The sequence below is a fragment of the Triticum aestivum genome, chromosome 2B (genome assembly GCF_018294505.1).
Source record: "Triticum aestivum cultivar Chinese Spring chromosome 2B, IWGSC CS RefSeq v2.1, whole genome shotgun sequence".
Classification (NCBI taxonomy): domain Eukaryota; kingdom Viridiplantae; phylum Streptophyta; class Magnoliopsida; order Poales; family Poaceae; genus Triticum; species Triticum aestivum.
In genome coordinates this window covers 116361571-116384528 of record NC_057798.1, presented here as the reverse complement: position 1 = coordinate 116384528, position 22958 = coordinate 116361571, and positions in this window count along the sequence as shown.

The window sequence follows — 22958 nt, the reverse complement described above, 5'->3', positions numbered from 1 at the left end:
GTCAAAATTTTGACTATCAAAATCTTCAGGGCTATCATGTTCTTCACTGTGTAGGCAATTCACACTGGTGAATTCCTAACTCCTCAGTCAGAACAAATTCCTCAGAGACCAGAAGAACTTCGTCTCTGTCACTGAAGAATATGACTGAACTGTGTGAGATTTCCAATGGCTTCACTCGAAGGGATTGGTTGGTGTAGGATTTTGAGTTGAGCATCACATGGAATTTTTTTCCTTAGTATTTCCTCGACCCCCTTTAACAATACGGTGTTTCCTATGACTCAAGAAAGAGAAAATGAAACTATAAAAACAAAAGTCTTGACGCTTGATGTTCCTCGAATGAATACCAAGTCTTCAAGGTCACACCAATTTCTTCAGTTTCAAAGTCTTCAGAAATCCAAAGTCTTCAGACGAAGAACTTCATTTTTAGGGGTCGACTTTCTCTGTAAATATCAAACTCCTCATAGACATATATACCTGTGTACACTCACAAACGCATCAGTCCCTTAACCTATAAGTCTTCAATACACCAAAATCACTAAGGGGCACTAGATGCACTTACAATCTCCTCCTTTTTGGTGATTGATGACAATATAGGTTACGTTTTCAACAGGGATAAATATATGAAGTGTAGATACTGATGTTGAGGAATTTGATTGCAAGATATAGAAGAACTCCCCCTGAAGATGTGCATAGTGAGGAATTTTGCTTTTGAAGCAATGCACACTTGAAGAGTATAATCATGGAGATCTCCCCCTATATCTTGTAATTCATACACGCATTTGATATATAATATGAAGAATTTGAAATGCATGATGAAATATGGTGACTGATGTAATTCAGCATGCGTGCATTAACATTAATGAGGAATAAGCATGCAGAAGAACACAGCAAAAGTATCAGGTCACCATAGAGTTTAAGATTACAACTCGATCCAACAAAGTCATCAGAAGAACGAGAGTTGTAACTTAGCAAAAAAACGCCCATATAAGATAGACCCGCTTGAAGAATAACTTAAATTTCTCCCCCTTTGTCATCAAATGACCAAAAGGGTTGAAACTGAGGACTAACACCCCTGAAGAATATCATGTTGATGGAGGAGTGCCAGCGTTGTCAAGGTCTTGAGTCGTTGTAGGGCCTGCTGCAGCGTCGTCCAAGTCTTCATGCTCGTCCGTGTTGCGTGATGAAGAATATGAGCTGGCCACCAAGGGAGGAACCTTGACCTTCTTGTATCTCTTCGGAGGAGGAGCAGACCAGTCAAAGTCTTCCTTGAAGCCCATTTGCTTCAGATCTTCTTCATCATATAGATGTGACAGAATAGCCCAGGTGCGATCAAACACTTCATGGAGGTAGTAGTGGTTTTTCTTCACTGCATTATGTGTGGAAGTCATGTTATGAAGAATAGAACCAAACTGACGCTTAACCCACTTGTGGTTGCAATCCACCTTCTGGTGAAGACTTATCAGCAGTTCACGATTAGTCAGCACACGAGGAGCAGTAGCTTGAGGACTTGTCTTGGTAGCATTGGCAGTAGAATCATGTGTGGCAGAGTCATCATTGGTGGAGTAAGATGCAGCTTTGCGGAACTGACCATCCAATGGACGAATGCCTTCATCGATCACAGCTGGTGACTTGCCCTTCTCATCAGATGAGGAAATTGTCCGCTTGAGGACTTCAATAGGGGGCAAGTGCCTGAGGTGATTCTGAAAATCAGCCTTGTAGTTGAGTGAAGACCTTGTTTTGAGGAATCTCATGATCCACGACGCATAAGGATTCAGCTCAAATGGTGAAAGTGCAACATTTGCCAGAGTCCTCATGAAGAAATCATGATAATTTATGGGGATGCCATGCATGATGTTGAAAAACATGTTCTTCATCATTCCGATAATTTCTTCATCGGATGAGTCATGGCCTTTGATGGGACTCATGGTCTTCGTCAGAATGTGGTAGATGGTTCTAGGCACATAGAGCAATTCCTTTACGAGGAATTTGGTCCTTGGAGCTTGTCCTGGCTTCAACGGCTTCATGAGCACTTGCATATAGTGATCAGTGAGTTCAGGCTCATCATACAGACAACGAGCACCGTCACGTGGAGGACTGATTGGTAAGGCACGAAGCAATTCAAAGGCTGGTGCCTTCTAATGAGTGTTTTCAGCCATCCAGTCCAACACCCACGAGTTGACGTCAGCAACATCGCCTGTGATACGCAAAGTTGCATAGAACTGAAGAATAAGCTCTTCATTCCAATCAACTATGTCAGAGCAGAAATTGAGCAAGCCAGCGTCATGAATCATGCTGAGGACTTGAGAGAAGCAAGGCATGGATTCCATGTCCACATGAGGAATATGCTCATGATCGAAGACTTTGTCCTTGTTGAAGAGCACTAAGGAATAGAAGTTAGCCTGGCTGGCGGTCCAGAAACACTTCCTTCTAAGACGAGCATTGTCATAAGGGTTGAATTCCGTGAAGAATACATGCTCGCCAACGAAATCATCAGCCTTGAATTTTTGCTTCTTGGAGAAAGGATCCTTTGGCTTGGGCTGAGGAGTGTCAGTCAATTGTAGCACTACTTCAGGAATCACAATCTCAGGTTCCTCAGGCTGAGGAATTTCAGGCTCTTCCGTAGCTTCAGCCTGGGTCGTCAATTCTTCATTGACAATTTCTTCAGCACTAGTGGCTGGAATTTCTTCATGAACACTTGGGGTTACATGAGGTTCTTCAGATCCCATTTGCACTTCAGTGGCAACAGGGGACTGAGGAATAGCTTGAAGGGGAGTGAACATTGGAGAGTTGGGATGTTGACTGTCCCAAAATTCATCATTGAGCATAGAAGTGGTACAGCCAATGTCCACATCCTCCTCTTCAATTTCTTCAACACCTGCCTCTTCAACAGTAAACTGAGGCAAAGGTGAGGAAATGACTGGGGTTGAAGGGATCTCATCCACTTCAATTTCTTCGTCCAACTGCTCTGACATAGCAGCAGAAGGAGTTTCTTCATCAGATTCATCGGGAATCACATAATCTTCACCAAATGGAACAAGGTCCTTTGATGGCATTGATGAGACTGGAACGACATCAATTGGATTGTCAATTGAACTGATCAGAGTCTTCATCTTCTTCGGAGTTGAAGAATTTGAAGAAGTTGATGCCTTCCTTTTCATCACAGCTGCACGTTCTGCAGCCTTGGTCTTCTTCGCATCTAATGCAGATGGAAGGATCGGAGTTGGTGTAGGCACATGAGGTGCAGAGGACTTTGGTTCATTTTCCTCAGGCACAACTGATGCAGTTGTCCTAATTTGTTCACTTTCTTTAGGCGCACCACTAGTGGATGCCATGGCAATATCTTTAGCGGCTGGAATGGAGTCATCAGCCCTAGCACTCTCATTTTCTTCAGTAGCCTGATTGTCATCAGCGGTGCTGGCATTTCCTTCAGTAGGCTGAGCAGATGCCTCAGCCTGAGTAACTTCAACGTGCACAGGTGGAGCAGCACTTGAAGTGAATTTCTTTGTCAGATTGACGAAACGCACCTTGGCGCCCTTCCAATCAGCATAGTAGCGATCAAATTCATCGCTCAGTTGTTTAATTTCCTCTTGCAAGGCAAGGAGCTGATCATGAGTGAGAGTGAGGACATTGTCCTTGAGGTAGCGTTGTTTCTTGTACTGCGCTTCCTTCAAACTTCTGCCTTGTTCAAATTTCCGTTTTTCTTCCTCAATGAAGGCAGTAAGAACATGACTTTGACCAGGAGTGAGGTTCATCTCCGGCAAGGGTGTGTTAGGATCCTTGTGCCACAGGTCAATGTAGTCAAGGATCAACTTTGGATCCAGCATCAGCGGCACATTGTTGCCTTTGGCTCTAGCGGCCCTGGCTTGCCTGTTTCTAATGATTTCGGCAAGTTCTTCATCATCAGCCTCATCATCATCAGAGGGTACATGGAAAGTGACTTGCTTCTTGTGAGGACTTGGTCGAAGACCTCGTCTAGCAGTGGCCTTTTTCTTCAGCGGAGAGGGACCAGCTGAGGAATTTCGAGCAGCTGAGGAGCTTGCAGATGCTCCTGAGGCAATAGAGAAGCCTTGAGTCCTTTGGCACGTGGCGAGATGCACAGGTGCAGAGGATTTTGTCGGAGCAGGTGAAGACTTTGACGGAGGAGCTGAGGACTTTGAAGGAGCAGTCAGAGGAATTTTCCATGAGGGCCTTGAAGAATCTGGCCTTGATGGCATAGCAGAGGAGCTTGGCCGTGAGGGCATTGAAGGTGAAGCATTGGACTTGTGCGCAGGCTTCTTGTGCATTGCCTTCTTTGGCTGACTAGCAGAGGCCTCAGCAGAGCCAGCAGCAGCAGCAGAGTCTGTGTTGAATTTCTTCACTGCTTCCTTTGCTTGCTTTGCCAATTTGGCCTAGTGCTTTGCCCATTCATCAGGATAATCCTCACCGCGCTTGAGGCTGGTGGGATCTGCCAACTGGCCTGGTGCCAATAGAGGTCTTGGGCATGGAGGGTTGAGTGCGAATTTCTTCATGTACTTGGGAGTTACATATCTGTACTCCCTCCATTCTCGTGCCCATCTCCTCTCTATCCTTTGTATGCGCACCTTGCGCTGATTCTTGTCCTCTTTGCCGAATTTGGCTTCATCAGGTGTGCAGTAGTCCTTATATATGTCCTCGGGGATTTCAAACGCAGTATTGACCTCAGGCCTCTTTCCTCCCTTCTATGGCCTTTTGTCACCCATTTTCTTCAGCTGAGGAATATGAACAACTGAAGTTTCTAAAGAGGTATGCAACTTTTCTTCGAGGAACGCTGCAAATGAGTTAAGTTGATGAGAACCTAGTGATTCAGCAGCGAACATTTGTACCTGTGAACAGAGTATGGTTGCGAGGAATTTGGAGAGGTCATATGCGTTCTTAGAAGGTTTTTCAAAAAGAATAGGTTTTGAGGAATTTGACCAGATGAGTCTTGAGGAATTTCACTAAGCGTTCTTTGTCTTAGGTTCCAGAGTTGTGTATATTGAAAATCACACAATTGAGGAATCTTGAAGAAAATCATTGCTTAGAGAAACGAATCAAGAGCAAATGACATGTGAGGTGTTTATGTGTGTGAAGAATTGAAGAATAAACACTTTTGAAGATTTTCAGGAAAACTTGAGAATCAAAGCGACCAGTTAAAAGTAACTTTTAATTACCCGAAGTGAAGAACACGACGAACTGGGAAGAATAGAAGTGAAGTTCGTCAGGTCAGATCTTCCACGCCCTAACTCGGTAGAGGAAGACGGCTACAGCGGCGGCGGAGTGAAGAAATCCGCAACCGGCGCAAGTATGATGGCGACGAGGTCGAGGCAGTGAAGCTCTTCCTCACCGGCGAAGATGAAGTAGCGGCGGCGCTAGGGTTTTGGGAAGCTCGAGTGGGAGAGAGAGCGCGAGCGAGGTGAAAGTGAAGTGAGGAAGAGACAGGGGTATTTATAGAGGGAGTGAAAAACTGTTCAACCGAGGAAATCGGACGAACATGCCCCTGGCCTCTTCTCATTCACTTGACATGTGTCACCCACGTACTGAGAGGTGGCGAACGTGTAGGATCGTGGGTGAATAGATAAGTATTTGTCGTGAGAAGTGGAACAGTTTGAGCGGCAAAGCCGAAAATTCAGATAAGTTAAGTTAAAAGTTCCGTTCGCAATTTCTTCAGCTGTCAAGGACACAGTGAAGAATTTGAACGAGTTTCAAATAAAACGCATATGAGGAATTTGTGAATAGATTGGCTTGAGTTTAGCATAGAGGGGAAAGGGTCCGATCACATTCACTTAGCAGAAGAAATCAACTTGAGGAATTAGCAATAAGTGATTGTTGTAGAGGATATAAAACTCATATATATATTCAAATGAAGAACAACACCGAGAAGAGTGAAGACAATGCAAAGTTGAAGAATTTGAAAAACTGAGGAAATTCAAAAACGAAGAAAAACACAAATTGAAGATTTTCAACTTTGGGTGGGGGCGTAACCCACCGTATAAGAGAGCTGATTTCAGACACCGCGTACAATTGTCGTAGGGCTCTGAGAATCAATTTATTCATTAATTTCTTCACACTTAGAGGGTTAGTCTTCATTGATTGAAGAAAAATGTTACTTCGTGTGTTGCGCATCTAAGTCATCAAGTCAACATAAGTGTTAGGATGTGTGTCCATTTCATAGAACATTCGAAGATTCTAGGATATTTAGCTCACACCGCAACTTGCTAAATCTCTTCTCATCCAAGGGCTTAGTGAAGATATCGGCCAGTTGATCTTCAGTGCTGACGTGATGGATGGAGATGTCACCCTTCAACACATGATCACGAAGAAAATGATGACGAATCTGGATGTGCTTTGTCTTCGAGTGCTGAACTGGGTTATGAGCAATCTTGATAGCACTCTCATTGTCGCAGTAGAGAGGCACATTCTTCATGTTGATGTCATAGTCCTTGAGTGTTTGCTTCATCCATAGTAATTGAGCACATCATGACCCAGCAACAATGTACTCAGCTTCTGCAGTGGAGAGAGATACGCAGTTTTGTTTCTTCGAGGACCAACAGACCAAAGATTGTCCGAGGAAATGGCATGTGCCTGATGTTGACTTGCGGTCCACGCGATCGCCAGCATAGTCAGAGTCTGAATATCCAATGAGATCAAATGAAGAGCCCTTGGGATACCATAATCCAAGTGTTGGTGTGTGAGCTAAGTATTGAAGAATATGCTTCACAGCCTTATGGTGTGATTCCTTCGGTGTAGCTTGAAATCGGGCACACATGCAAACACTAAGCATAATATCCGGCCTAGATGCACATAGGTACAATAAAGAGCCAATCATGGAGTGGTATAGCTTTTGATCGAAGTCTTTACCATTTTTATTAGTGCATAGATGGCCATTTATGGGCATTGGAATTTTGACCCCTTTGCAATCTTGCATGCCGAATTTCCTCAATACGTCCTTGAGGTATTTCTCCTGAGATATGAATATTCCATTGCGCTGTTGACGAATTTGAAGACCTAAAAAGAATTTCAACTCTCCCATCATAGACATTTGATATTCTTCACTCATCATATAGGAAAATGCATCACTATATCGTTGGTCAGTACAGCCGAAAATGATATCATCAACATATATTTGGCACACAAACAATTCACCATCATAAGACTTAGTGAAAAGAGTTGGGTCAAGTGAACCAGGTTTGAAGCCTTTCTTCATGAAGAATTCCTTCAAGGTATCATACCACGCCCGAGGGGCTTGCTTGAGGCCATACAGGGCCTTGTTGAGTCTGAAGACTTTGTCGGGATTCTTTGGATCTTCAAAACCTGGGGGTTGAGCAACATATACTTCTTCCTCAAGATTACCATTGAGGAATGCACTTTTCACATCCATTTGATATAAAGTGATATTATGATGGTTAGTGTAAGCAAGTAATATGCGAATAGCCTCAAGTCTAGCAACAGGTGCAAAAGTTTCATCGAAATCAATTCCTTCAACCTGTGTGTAGCCTTGAGCTACAAGCCGTGCCTTATTCCTCACCACAAGGCCATTTTAATCTTGCTTGTTGCGGTAGATCCATTTTGTGCCAATAATGTTGTTCTTACGAGGATGTGGATGTTTGACCAGTTCCCTGACGTTGTTGAGCTTGAACTAATGTAATTCTTCTTGCATAGCTTGAATCCACTCAGGCTCCAGAAATGCTTCATCTACCTTAGTGGGCTCTGTGATAGAGACAAAAGCAAAGTGCCCACAAAAGTTAGATAAATGTGAAGCCTTTGAGCGTGTGAGAGGACCTGGTGCACGAATATCATTGATGATCTTCTTGACTTGCACTTCATTTGCAATGCAAGGATGAGCGGGTTGTCTTCGAGGAATTTGATCTGCATTATCTTCAGATGCATTTTCCTCAGCACCATTTTCTTCAGGTGCGCCAGCTTGATGTTCATCACGTTCTGGAATGAATTCTTCAGTAGATTCTTCAGTAGGAATGACATCCTCAGTAGCCTTGAACTTGATAGAATCCTTAGGTGATGATTCATCTATCACAGAAGGTAGGTGCTCTCTTTGTGAGCTATTAGTTTCATCGAACCGCACATCCATAGTTTCAACAACCTTGTGAAGAACGTTGTTGAAGACTTTAGGTGTGCGAGTCCTTTCCGTAACCAAGCATGAAACCCTCATGTGCTTTCGGTGCAAACTTAGAATTGTGATGAGGATCTCTAATCCAACATTTAGCACCGAAGACTTTCAAGTAACTTACATTGGGTTTCTTGTCAGTGAGGAGTTCATAGGCAGTCTTCTTGAAAAATTTGTGAAGATATACTCTGTTGATGATGTGGCAAGCAGTATCAATTGCATCAATCCAGAACCGACAAGGTGTCTTGTATTCATCAAGCATAGTGCGAGCCATTTCAGCGAGGGTTCTGTTCTTGCGCTCCACGACGCCATTCTGTTGAGGAGTATAAGGAGCAGATAACTCATGAGTAATACCAAGTTCATCAAGATAGTCATCAAGACCGGAATTCTTGAACTTGGTTCCATTGTCACTCCTGATGTGCTTGATCTTCACACCAAAGTTGGTTGAAGCCCTCGAGGAAAATCATTTGAAGACTTCCTGCACTTCATGTTTGTAAGTGACAATGTGTACCCATGTGTAACGAGAATAATCATCAACAATAACAAAGCCATATAGAGATGCATCATTCGTCACAGCAGAATAATGGTTAGGACCAAACAGATCCATGTGTATGTCCTTAGAGATCGCAACCTTACCTAGACCCAATACCTGACTTTTGCCTTTGTCAGCGAAGATGATATGCTTCAGATGTGACGGTGATAAGGGAGCATCCATCAATAGATTCTTGTCACCAGTCATGTGATTTGTACATCCACTATCGAGGACCCACTCATTTGCTTTGGGTTGATCATCCTGCAGATGAATTAGTGCAGCTTACAAACTCATATACTTCATCAGTGAAGAATATGACATCAGTAACATCAGGTCAATTTCATCAAGCAATTAGAACAGATAGTCAGTATGAGGACGTGAGAAATGAAGGTTCATTTCATCATGATTAGCCTGCGTCCTATCAGGCACTGTTCAGGTCTCCAGCAAATTCTTCAGTCGTTTTGAGCACGACTGGAGACCTGACCCTGCATAAGAGATTAGTTCTTTTTCTTCACCACCCACATCTGGAGGGGTGGCAAAGAATTCATCACTCTGCGAGCACCATATGAGAAAGGTGGCATGGACACCAGTCCACTTTGTTTCACATAAGAGGGGTTAGGGTAAGCATATGAATAAGCAGAGAAATTCTTCGAGGACTTATGAACATAATGATTTGAAGAATAATGCACATATTCATAGCCCTTAGCTCTACCCTGCGAAACAGAAGGATTAGCACGATGATGACCATATGAGGACTTTGATCCTTTCGAGGAATTTGATCCATGTGAGGAATTTGGTCCACTTGAGGACTTGGATCGATATGAAGAATTTGGTTCATATGAAGAATTTGATCTGGAGTTCCTTTTCTTCACAGGTGGTGTCATGAGGACATTCACCTAAAGACTTTCAAGGCAACTTTTGGGAACCCAGATTTTCTTCATCGGAGAACCGTTCCTGCAGTTAGTCCCAACATATCTAGCAAATACTTCACCATTCTAATTTTTGAACAGTTTGTAGTTAGAGTCAAATGACTCATCAGAAGACTGAGGAGATTCACATGTAAATCCAGATAATTTGGATGGATCAACTGGAGGTCCCTTTGCAGCAACCCATGAGGTTTTGGGATACTGCTCAGGCTTCCAATATGTTCCATCAACATTGAGTTTCCACTCAAAGGCAATACCCTCTTTCCAAGGGTTTCTGTTGAGGATCTGCTTTTTGAGCACATCACAAAGAGTCTGATGCCCTTTGAGGCTTTTGTACATGTCAGTCATGTACAATTCCTTTAGCCCTGCATCATCAGTGATACTTGCATTGTCCTCAGATGAGGAATTAGTGACAGCAGAGACATATGAAGAATTTGTAGCATTAGAAGCATTTGAACATTCAGGTGAAGAATTAGCAGTTTCACGTTCAATGCACTTCAGACATGGAGGAACAAATTCTTCCTGGGTAGCGCTGATTTGTTGAGCAAGTAATGAATCACGCTCCTTCTGAAGATCTTCATAACTCACTCTTAGCTTCTCAAGATCTTGCTTTCCTTGAAGAAATTCATAAGAAAGCTTCTCGTGATCAGATAAGAGAGTGTTATGGTGACTTTGAAGATTGTCAAACTTAGACTGAAGTCTCTGAAGATTTTCAGTTAAGTTTTTAGTGCGATCCATTTCTTCACCCAACATATCGTCACTTTTGTCTAGCATGTTTTGAAGCTTATCAATAGCCTTTTGTTGTTTCATAGCAATTTTAGCTAGTTTAGAGTAGCTAGGCTTAAGATTTTCATCAGATTCATCCTCACTTGATTCAGAGGAGGGGTATTTAGTTACCTTGGCACCCTTTGCCATGAAGCAATAGGTGGGAGCGTAGTCATCATTGCCTTCATCAGCATTGTTGGTGTTGCCATTTTATTCAGACTTGAAGATAGACTTGCTGACGAACGCGGTAGCAAGAGCCAGGCTTGCCACACCAGACTTGGACTCCTCGAATGCCTCCTCTTCCTCATGATCCTCAGATTCAGCCTCAGAATCCATTTCCTTGCCTATGAATGCCCGAGCCTTCTTGGAGCTGCTCCTCTTGTGAGATGAAGACTTCGAGGATTTTGATGATGAAGACTTTGAAGATTTCTTCTTCTTCAATTCCTTATCCCACTGAGGACAATCTTGAATGTAATGACCAGGTTTCTTGCACTTGTGACATAGCCTTTTCTTGTAGTCATTGGATGAGGAATCATTGCTCCTTGAGGATTTTCCAAAGCGACCACGTCTTGAGAACTTATGAAATTTCTTCACGAGCAATGCCAGTTCCTGGCTCAGCACTTCAGGATCACCAAGGCTGCTAGTGGAGTCCTCTTCTTCAGACTCAGAGACTGCCTTGGCCTTCAAAGCACGTGGTTTACCATAGCTCGAACCGTAGAGATCTCTCTTCTCAGCAAGATGGAACTCATGAGTGTTTAGCCTCTCGAGGATATCAGCGGGATCGAGTGACTTGTAGTCAACACGCTCTTGAATCATCAGTGTCAGAGTATCAAATGAAGAATCTAGCGATCTCAGCAATTTCTTCACCACCTCATGGTTAGTGATGTTAGTGGCGCCAAGCGCTTGAAGCTCATTTGAGATGTCAGTGAGGTGATCGAAGGTTTGCTGAACATTTTCATTGTCGAGTCTTTTGAAGCGGTTGAAGAGATTGCGAAGAACGTCAACACGAGAGTCATGTTGAGTTGAGACTCCTTCATTTACTTTGGACAACCTATCCCAGATAAGCTTGGCAGTTTCCAAAGCACTCACTCTTCCATACTGTCCTTTGCTCAGATGACCACATATGATATTCTTCGCTTGAGAATCGAGTTGCTTGAATCTCTTCACATCAGTAGCGTTCAAAGAAGGTGTGACTGAGGGAACACCATTTTTCACAACATATCAGAGATCGTTGTCAATTGCCTCAAGATGCATTAGCATCTTGTTCTTCCAGTAGGGATAGTCCGTTCCATCGAAGGTAGGACACCCAGCATAGACCTTGATCATACCTGCGGTCGACATAACTAAAACTCCAGGCAGTTAAACCAAAATCACACAGAACAAGGGAGTACCTTGCTCTGATACCAATTGGAAGTGCGTTATATCGACTAGAGGGGGGGTGAATAGTCGATTTTTATGAATTCTTCACTAAGGAATTTGCTGGTGAGGAAATTCCTAAATGAAGAACTACTTGCAGCGGAATAAATACTCAGAAGTAAACATAACAGAACACACACATAGTCATCATGATAAAATGAAGACAAGGACAGAGTACACAAAGCGTAAACACAGGATAACACAAGGAAGAAGACGGATGGACTGAAGAAATAGTACTGAGGAAATTGAGCAAGTCTTCAGTCGACGTCTTCAGACAGATATGAACAGGCACACAACAACATACATAAGGAAATGAAAGAGTTGAGGAAATAGAACCAGGAAGCTCGGTGAAGACAATGATTTGGTAGACCAGTTCCAACTGCTGTCTCAGTTGTACATCTGGTTGGAGCGGCTGAGTATTTAAACTCGAGGACACCCAGTCCCGGACACACAGTCCTCACCGTATTCTCCTTGAGCTAAGGTCACACAGACCTCGCCCAATCACTCGTGGTAAGTCTTCAGGTGACTTCCGAACCTTCACAAACTCGGTCACTCGGCGATCCACAATTCCTCTTGGATGCTCTAGACCTTGACGCCTAACCGTCTGGAAGAAGCACAGTCTTCAAAGGAAACAAGCGTCGGATCCATGCAGGATCAATCTCTTCAGTGATGCTCAATCACTTTGGGTTTATAGGTGTTGGGTTTGGGGTTTTCCTCACTTGATGATTTTCGCTCAAAGTCCTCGGAGGATGGGTTGCTCTCAAATGACAAGTGTCAGTTTCTCTCAGAGCAGCCAACCAGCTAGTGGTTGAAGGGGGCGGCTATTTATAGCCTAGGGAGCAGCCCGACATGATAAGACATAAATGCCCTTGTCTGATATGACTGTTAGGTGGGTAGATATTTTGGAACCGCTGGCGCATAGCACAGCAACGGTCGGAATTTTGACTATCAAAATCCTCAGGGCTATCATGTTCCTCACTGTGTAGGCAATTCACACTAGTGAATTCCTAACTCCTGAGTCAGAACAAATTCCTCAGAGACCAGAAGAACTTCGTCTCTGTCACTGAAGAATATGACTGAAATGTGTGAGATTTCCAATGGATTCACTCGAAGGGATTGGTAGGTGTAGGATTTTGAGTTAAGCATCACATGGAAATTTTTCCTTAGTATTTCCTCGACCCCCTTTAACAGTACGGTGTTTCCTATGACTCAAGAAAGAGAAAATGAAACTATAAAAACAAAAGTCTTCACGCTTCATGTTCCTCGAATGAATACCAAGTCTTCAAGGTCACACCAATTTCTTCACTTTCAAAGTCTTCAGAAAGTCTTCAGAAATCCAAAGTCTTCAAACAAAGAACTTCATTTTTAGGGGTCGACTTTCTCTGTAAATATCAAACTCCTCATAGACATATATACCTGTGTACGCTCACAAATGCATCAGCCCCTTAACCTATAAGTCTTCAATACACCAAAATCACTAAGGGGCACTAGATGCACTTACATGGGGGAAAAAGAAGAGGAAGGCATCCACACATGGGGAGGCCGAGGCGCCCAAGAAGGGAAAAATCTTCCTTCCGGACTACTCCGCTGCAGCCACCAACAACAACGAGGAGTGGGGGCCCACGGTCAAGCCCCTGGCCAAATCGTAAGTATCCGGACACGATAATATTTCCGGTTTTTTCACTTTATCGTTTTTAATGTGTTAGACCATGCATCTGCAGTCCGGCCCAGTCCAACATCTAGCTATCCTCCTCTTCAAAGGGGTCGTTGGATCCGTCGGCGATGAACAACGGGTCCCTTCCAACGGCCAGCTCCCATAAGGCCGCGGTCAACACCGAGGTGTTGTCTCGAAGGATACCGGGCCAGGGGGAGGCCGTTCCGGTGATGCCGGAGGAAAGAGGCCCGGTTGCCCAACACATGGGGGAAAAGACCCCTACAGACCCTGACGATGAGGGCCGAGTCCAGTTCGACCCTCAGCCAGATACAGCTCCGGAGACCCAAGTGGCTCCGGATTTGGGCAGGCAGCCTCTCCTGAACAAGGATGGCAAGCCGCCTCCGCCGGTGACCTCTGTCCATCCAGAGGCACCGGATAGATTGCTGGAAGCGCTACAAGGCGCTTCCATTATGGAAGAACACCGTACTGTTATGAGTACGGTGATTGAGAAGGTCCAATCTGCCAAAAACGGACTGATCAAAACCTGCCTTAGCCTTCTAACAGGCTTTCACTACAAAAAAAAGACACGCCCGTGGCATTTTGGGTCGAACGGATTTTTTTCCTGTCATACTTATGACACTTCTATGACGATAATTGTGACATAACCCGGTATCATCATAGATATGGAGGGCTCCTACTTCCATGACAAAAATGGGCTTTTCGTCCTGGGCGGGCCAGAGACGCAGCTGCATGACATTCTTTGGGCCGTCCATGACGGAAAAAACTGTGGTAGTAGCGAGGGCAAGGAAAATATCGGGGTGTTCCCGGTCACGGTGGGTGGTCGGGGCCGAGCGATGCACATTTCTCTTGTACACGTACGCGCGTGTGTGCGAGGCATTGTGCTCTAACTGAACCCGACCGAGGCGTTGGGTGATACGTCTCCATCGTATCTATAATTTTTGATTGTTCCATGCCAATATTCTCCAACTTTTATATACTTTTGGCAACTTGTTATACTATTTTTGGGACTAACATATTGATCCAGTGCCCAGTGCCAGTTCCTGTCTATTGCATGTTTTTTGTTTCACAGAAACGCAATATCAAATGGAGTCCAAATGGGATAAAAACAGACGGAGATTTTTTTGGAATATTTATGATTTTTGGGAAGTCAAATCAACGCGAAACGGTGTCCGGGGTGGTCATGAGGTAGGGGGCGCGCCCTACCCCCCAGGCGCGCCCCTGACCCTCGTGGTCCACCCATAAGGCGGTTGACGCTCTTCTTTTGGCGCAAGAAAGCTAATTTTATGAGAAAGATCTGGGCGAAAGATTCACCCCAATCGGAGTTACGGATCTCCAGATATAAAGGAAACGGTGAAGGGGTAGAATCAGAGAATGCAGAAACAGAGAGATAGATCCAATCTCGGAGGGGCTCTTGCCCCTCCCAAGCCATGGGAGCCAAGGACCAGAGGGGAAACCCTTCTCCCATCTAGGGAGGAGGTCAAGGAAGAAGAAGAAGGGGGGCCCTCCCCCCCTTGATTCTGGTGGCACCGGAGCGCTGCCGGGGGCCATCATCATCACCGCGATCTTCACCAACACCGCCGCCATCTTCACCAACATCTCCACCAACTCTTCCTCCCTCTATGCAGCGGTGTAACCTCTCTCTTACCCGCTGTAATCTCTACTTAAACATGGTGCTCAACGCTATATATTATTTCCCAATGATGTATGGCTATCCTATGATGTTTGAGTAGATCCGTTTTGTCCTAATGGCTATTTGATGATCAAGATTGGTTTGAGTTGTATGTTTTATTATTGGTGTTGTCCTATGGTGCTCTCCGTGTCGTGCAAGCGTGAGGGATCCTCGCTATAGGGTTTGCAGTATGTTTATGATTTGCTTATGGTGGGTGGCGTGAGTGTTAGAAGCACAAACCCGAGTAAGTAGGTTGTTTACGTATGGGATAAATAGGACTTGATACTTTAATGCTATGGTTGGGTTTTACCTTAATGATCTTTAGTAGTTGCGGATGCTTGCTAGAGTTCCAATCATAAGTGCATATGATCCAAGTAGAGAAAGTATGTTAGCTTATGCCTCTCCCTCATATAAAATTGCAATAGTGATTACTGGTCTAGTTATCGATTGCCTTGGACAAATAACTTTCTCATAACAAAAAAAGCTCTCTACTAATATTTACTTTATTGCTTCTTTATCTAAACAGCCCCTAGTTTATGTTTACATTCTCTTTATTCTCTTGCAAACCTATCCTTTCACACCTACAAAGTATTTCTAGTTTCATACTTGTTCTAGGTAAAGCGAACGTCAAGCGTGCGTAGAGTTGTATCGGTGGTCGATAGAACTTGAGGGAATATTTATTCTACCTTTAGCTCCTCGTTGGGTTTGACACTCTTACTTATCGAAAACTGTTGCGATCCCGTATACTTGCGGGTTATCAAGACCTTTTTCCGGCACCGATGCCGGGGAGTCATAGCGTGGGGTGAATATTCTCGTGTGTGCTTGTTTGCTTTATCACTAGGTAATTTTTATTTGCTGTTCTTAGTTGTTCTCTATCTTTAGTTATGGATATGGAACATAAAATACCAAAAATAGGTGTACTTGCTACTCATGAGGATGGGGTAACTCCTAAAACCCTCGATTCTCATCATGAGAAAAATATTTTGTACTACTTTGATAATCCTGAGAAAACCCCATTCAACTTTATAATGGGAGTAACGTTGCATCAACGTGAATACTTTAGGGATTATCGCTCGACACAAAAAGGGAAACTATTATGGGATCAAATTAATATGTTGAAGTGGTATGCTAGACAACTATGCTCGAAATATGATTATACTTGTTGCTCTAGGATGAATGCTCCACACCTCTCCTTTTCATGCAAATTTAATGATAATGAAACCTTGGCTTCTTATGCTAGAGGTATATATGATTACTATGATGTGGAACAAATAGAAGAATTTGTTGCTTTTATGGGTGCTTATGAAATTGAATCCATGTTTAAAGAGTTTGAGGATTTTGATGATGCTTGTTATAGATCTGAAAATTTAGCTATCCTTAAATATTTTTATGAGAATTATGAATATAATGCCTATATTAATGCACTTATTAAGAAAGTCTCCGCTGTCCAAGAAGAGACTAATATTTTGCAGGAATCTATGGAAGAAGAAATTGATGAAACTATGAGCTCATTGGATGAAAAATATGAGGAGGAAAGCGAAAAACAAAAGGAGGAAGAGCGGATTGATCACCCGTGCCCACCTTCTAATGAGAGTAACTCTTCAACTCATACATTGTTTAATTCCCCTTCGTGCTTACGGAAGGATGATTGCTATGATGACTGTTATGATCCCTATGATTCTTTTGAAATATCCCTTTTTGATGATGCTTGCTATACTTGTGGCCAAGATGCCAATATGAATGATGCTTATGGAGATGAACTTGCTATAGTTCCTTATGTTAAACATGAAATTGTCACTATTGCACCCACACATGATAGTCCTATTATCTTTTTGAATTCTCCCGATTATACTATATCAGAGAAGTTTGCACTTATTAAGGATTATATTGATTGCCTTTTACCGTTGCACATGACGATTTTGATAAATATAATATGCATGTGCTTGCTGCTCCTACTTGCAATTATTATGAGAGAGGAACTCTATCTCCGCCTCTTTATGTTTCCAACATGATAGAATTGCAAGAAACTGCTTATACTATGCATTGGCCTTTACTTGGTGTGCATGAATTGTTCTTTTATGACATGCCGATGCATAGGAAGAGAGTTAGACTTCATCATTACATGATTTATGTTACTTTGTGCTCATTACTAAACTACAAATCATTGTTAATTAAAATTGGCTTTGATATACCTTGGGATCCGGGTGGATTCATTACTTGAGCACTAAATGCCTAGCTTAATGGCTTTAAAGAAAGCGCTGCCAGGGAGACAACCCGGAAGTTTTAGAGAGTCATTTAGTTCTGTTGAGTGCTTTCATATAGTTTAAAAACAAAAAAAATAAAGAGGGGAACCTCAAAACTTTTCAAAAAGGAAAGTGAAAGTGAGAAAGACAAGCATTGTTGAAGTGGGAGCTAGCCTTGAACTTTGTTCATGCTCATGGAAACTTTGTGAATCTTTATTTCAGAAACTTTTCAACAAAAATAATTATCCCCTTGTAAAATTCCATTGTATTATAAAAATAATGTGCTAAGGTTTGCCTTTAGGATGTTTACAATGCTTGTTGGTTTGTACGGTGCAGGACAGAAACTTTGGCTGTAGTGTGCGATTTTACATTTTTAACTGGAAAGTCAAAAGGTTCTGATTCCTTTTTCACTGTCTTTCTGTACAACTTTTTTATTTTTCCTAATTTTGGTAGAACTTTTGGGGTACCATAAGTATGGTGGATGTTCATATTGCTACAGACTGTTCTGTTTTTGACAGATTCTGTTTTTGATGCATAGTTTGCTTGTTTTGATGAATCTATCAATTTATATTAGTGTATTAAGCCATGGAAAAGTTATATTACAGTAGACACAATGCAAAAACAAAATATGAATTGGTTTTCAACAGTACTTAGAGTGGTGATTTGCTTTATTATACTAACGGATCTTACCGAGTTTTCTGTTGAAGTTTTGTGTGGATGTAGTGTCTAATCGAGGATGTTTCGATGTGAGAAGAAGGAAGAGAGGCAAGGGCTCAAGCTTGGGGATGCCCGAGGCACCCCAATTAAATATTCAAGGAGACTCAAGCGTCTAAGCTTGGGGATACTGGGGAGGCATCCCCTCTTTCTTCAGCAAGTATCGGTATGTTTTCGGATTCGTTTCGTTCATGCATTATGTGCAAGTCTTGGAGCATCTTTTGCAATTAGGTTTTTATTTTTCTTTTATGCACCATGCTGGTATGAGATGGTCCTTGGTCGATTTGTAGAATACTCTATGCACTTCACTTATATCTTTTGAGTATGGCTTTATTGAATGCTTCATGTGCTTAACTTATATCATTTGAAGTTTGGATTGCCTGTTTCTCTTTACATAGACAACCGCCAATTGTAGAATGCTCTTTTGCTTCACTTATATTTGTTAGAGTGTGGGCATATCTTTTGTAGAAAGAATTTAAACTCGCTTGCTTCACTTATATCTATTTAGAGAGATGACAGGAACTGGTCATTCACATGGTTAGTCATAAAATCCTACATAAGCTCGTAGATCGCTGAATATGATATGTTTGATTCCTTGCAATAGTTTTGCGATATAGAGGTGATAATATGTGGGAGGTACTAGTAGATTGTTGTGTTTAGTAAAGATGTTGGTGTTAAGGTTTGTGATTCCCGAAGCATGCACGTATGGTCTACTAACTATGTAACCAAATTGGCGCGCATTGTATTTTGATTGTTTATCTTTGCGTGAAGGTCGGGGGCGCGCGATGGTTAACTCCTACCAACCTCCCCCCTAGAAGTATGCGTGTAGTACTTTGTTTCAAGGGGTTTTAAATTTTTGCAATAAGTATGTGAGTTCTTTATGACTAATGTTGAGTCCATGGATTATACGCACTTTTACCTTTCCATCATTGCTAGCCTCTTCGGTACCGTGCATTGCCCTTTCTCACCTCGAGAGTTGGTGCAAACTTCGCCGGTGCATCCAAACCCCATGATATGATATGCTCTATCACACATAAACCTCATTATATCTTCCTCAAAACAGCCACCATACCTACCTATCATGGCATTTCCATAGCCATTCCGAGATATATTGCCATGCAACTTCCATCATCATCATATACATGACTTGAGCATCTATTGTCATATTGCTTTGCATGATCATAAGATAGCTAGCATGATGTTTTCATGGCTTGTCTGTTTTTAGATGTCATTGCTATGCTAGATCGTTGCACATCCCGGTACACCGCCGGAAGCATTCATATAGAGTCATATCTTTGTTCTAGTATCGAGTTGTAATATTGGGTTGTAAGTAAATAAAAGTGTGATGACCATCATTATAGAGCATTTCCCCATCCAAAAAAGGGGGAAAGGTCAAAGAAGCCTAAATAAAAAAAGGGGGCCAAAGAAGCCCACCGAAAAAAAGAAAAAAAAAGAAAAAGAAAAGGGGCAATGTTACTATCCTTTTTCCACACTTGTGCTTCAAAGTAGCACCATGTTATTCATATAGAGAGTCTCCTATGTTGTCACTTTCATATACTAGTGGGAATTTTCATTATAGAACTTGGCTTGTATATTCCAACGATGGGCTTCCTCAAATGCCCTAGGTCTTCATGAGCAAGCAAGTTGGATGCACACCCACTTAGTTTCTTTTGTTGAGCTTTCATACACTTATAGCTCTTAGTGCATCCGTTGCATGGCAATCCCTACTCCTCACATTGACATCAATTGATGGGCATCTCCATAGCCCGTTGATTAGCCGCGTTGATGTGAGACTTTCTCCATTTTTGTCTTCTCCACATAACCTCCATCATCATATTCTATTCCACCCATAGTGCTATATCCATGGCGCACGCTCATGTATTGCGTGAGGGTTGAAAAAGTTTGAGAATACTAAAGTATGAAACAATTGCTTGGCTGACAGCGGTATAGGCATGAGGGGTACCTTGTGTTAAGAAAAGGGAGCATACAAAACTATATGATTTTTGTAGGGATAACTTTCTGAAGCATTGATGTTCTGAAAGACATGATTGTTTGTTGGGATGCCCTAAGTATTATTACTTTTATGTCAAATGATAGACTATTGCTTTGAATCACTCATGTCTTAATATTCATGCCATGATTAGACATATGATCAAGATTATGCTAGGTAGCATTCCACATCAAAAATTATCTTTTTTCTATCATTTACCTACTCGAGGACGAGCAGGAATTAAGCTTGGGGATGCTGATACGTCTCCGTCGTATCTATAATTTTGTATTGTTCCATGCCAATATTCTCCAACTTTTATATACTTTTGGCAACTTTTTATACTATTTTTGGGACTAACATATTGATCCAGTGCCCAGTGCCAGTTCCCATCTGTTGCATGTTTTTTGTTTCACAGAAACCCAATATCAAACAGAGTCCAAATGGGATAAAAACAGATGGAGATTTTTTTTTGGAATATTTATGATTTTTGGGAAGTGAAATCAACGCGAAACGGTGTCCGGGGTGGTCACGAGGTAGGGGGGCGCGCCCTACGCCCCCAGGCGCGCCCCTGACCCTCGTGGTCCACCCGTAAGGCGGTTGATGCTCTTCTTTTGGCACAAGAAAGCTAATTTTATGAGAAAGATCTGGGCGAAAGATTCACCCCAATCAGAGTTACGGATCTCCAGATATAAAGGAAACGGTGAAGGGGTAGAATCAGAGAACGCAAAAACAGAGAGATAGATCCAATCTCGGAGGGGCTCTCGCCCCTCCCAAGCCATGGGAGCCAAGGACCAGAGGGGAAACCCTTCTCCCATCTAGGGAGGAGGTCAAGGAAGAAGAAGAAGAAGGGGACCCCTCTCCCCCTTGCTTCCGGTGGCGCAGGAGCGTTGCCGGGGGCCATCATCATCACCACGATCTTCACCAACACCGCCGCCATCTTCACCAACATCTCCACCAACTCTTCATCCCTCTATGCAGCTGTGTAACCTCTCTCTTTTTACCCGTTGTATTCTCTACTTAAACATGGTGCTCAACGCTATATATTATTTCCCAATGATGTATGGCTATCCTATGATGTTTGAGTAGATCTGTTTTGTCCTAATGGCTATTTGATGATCAAGATTGGTTTGAGTTGCATGTTTTATTATTGGTGTTATCCTATGGTGCTCTTCGTGTCGCGCAAGCGTGAGGGATCCCCGCTGTAGGGTTTGCGGTATGTTTATGATTTGCTTATGGTGGGTGGCATGAGTGACAGAAGCACATACCCGACTAAGTAGGTTGTTTACGTATGGGATAAAGGGGACTTGATACTTTAATGCTATGGTTGGGTTTTACCTTAATGATCTTTAGTAGTTGCGGATGCTTGCTAGAGTTCCAATCATAAGTGCATATGATCCAAGTAGAGAAAGTATGTTAGCTTATGCCTCTCCCTCATATAAAATTGCAATAGTGATTACCGGTCTAGTTATCGATTGCCTTGGACAAATAACTTTCTCGTAACAAAAGAAGCTCTCTACTAATATTTACTTTATTGCTTCTTTATCTAAACAGCCCCTAGTTTATCTTTACGTGCTCTTTATTCTCTTGCAAACATATCCTTTCACACCTACAAAGTATTTCTAGTTTCATACTTGTTGTAGGTAAAGCGAACGTCAAGCATGCGTAGAGTTGTATCGGTGGTCGATAGAACTCGATGGAATATTTATTCTACCTTTAGCTCCTCGTTGGGTTCGACACTCTTACTTATCGAAAACTGTTGCGACCCCGTATACTTGCGGGTTATCAAGATTGGTCTCTAACTGAACCCGAGCGATTGCACTGCATGCTACACGTTACTGAACCCGAGCGACCGATCGATGGCTGTTAACTGAACCCGGTCGAGCGATTCCTTCGCTACTACTGCTAACTGAAGCCGATCGATGCTGCCTCTGGATGAACAGTGAGCATTGCAGGGGGGTTGGATGAACAGTTAGCAGTGGGGGTGGATGAACAGGACCCCGTGGTGTTGCCTCTGGATGAACAGGACCCCGATCGATCGAGCCGGTTGGGGCTGGATGAACAGGACCCCGTGGAGGGCTGGATGAACAGGACGACCCCATATAGGGCTGGATGAACAGTAGACGGTAGAGGGGTGGATGAACAGTAGCCCGAGGAGGGGTGGATGAACAGGAGCCCGTGGAGAGGGGTGGTTGAACAGTAGCCGGTGGAGTAGCGCGCGGTGGAGGCTGGATGAACATGAGCCCGTGGATGAACAATCATAGGTGGAGGCTGGAGGAGGTCGACGGTGGATGAACAGTAGCCCGTGGAGGCTGGAGGAGGTTAACAGTGGAGATGAACAGTATCCCGTGGAGTCCCGTTTTGTGGTACGCCACACCCCTCTCAATGAACAGGACCCCCGTTTCGATCGCAGCGCTCCAACACAAGTCCGTTTCATCCGTTTCGTGGTACGCCACACCCCTCCCGATCAACAGGACCCCGTTTCGACCGTAGGAGGTCCAACACAAGTCCGTGTCCTCCGTTTTGCGATACGCCAGACCCCTCCTGATGAACGGGATCCCGTTTCGAACGTGGCCGGTCGAACACAAGGCCGTTTCCTCCATTCTGCGGTACGCCATGCCTTGTTTCCATCACCTGTTCCGTCCAAGCCCTCCCGATGAACACGACGACACATTCCATTCCGACCCAGCCGGTTGGCTCCCCATGAACACGACGACAATGCAGTTTCTCCATTCCGACCCAGCCATGTACATGAGCCTGGCCGTACGTATGCGCGAGTAGGTGTTCGAGACCCCGCCCGTATGTACGTAGGTGGTTGTATTTTCTTTCTTGCACACTGGCCGCTGTACATATGTGTACCTGCTACGTGCGCGCCTCTACTACGACACGTGCACACCTCTACATCCACCAGT